The following is a 524-nucleotide window of genomic DNA, read 5'->3' on the forward strand; positions in this document are numbered from 1 at the left end:
CTTTCAGAATTTTCCACACTTTATTGTGATCTACACAGTCAAAGGCTTTGGCATAGTCAATAAAGCAGAAATATATGTTTTTATGGAACTCTCTTGCTTTTTCCATGATCCAGCAGATGTTGGCAATTCGATCTCTGGTTCCTCTGCCTTTTCTAAAACCAGCTTGAACATCGGGAAGTTCACGGTTCACATATTGCTGAAGCCTGGCTTGGAGAATTTTGAGCATTACTTTACTAGCGTGTGAGATGAATGCAACTGTGCAGTAGTTTGAGCATTCTTTGGCATTGCCTTTCCTTGGGATTGAATGAAAACTGACCTTTTCCAGTCCTGTGGCCACTGCTGAGTTTTCCAAATTTGCTGGCATATTGAGTGCAGCACTTTCACAGCATCATCTTTCAGGATTTGGAATAGCTCAACTGGAATTCCATCACCTCCACTAGCTTTGTTTGTAGTGATGCTTTCTAAGGCCCACTTGACTTTACATTCCAGGATGTCTGGCTCTAGGTCAGTGATCACACCGTCGT

Source organism: Bison bison, unplaced genomic scaffold (genome assembly GCF_000754665.1).
Source record: "Bison bison bison isolate TAMUID 2011002044 unplaced genomic scaffold, Bison_UMD1.0 scf7180017860456, whole genome shotgun sequence".
In the NCBI taxonomy this organism is placed as follows: domain Eukaryota; kingdom Metazoa; phylum Chordata; class Mammalia; order Artiodactyla; family Bovidae; genus Bison; species Bison bison.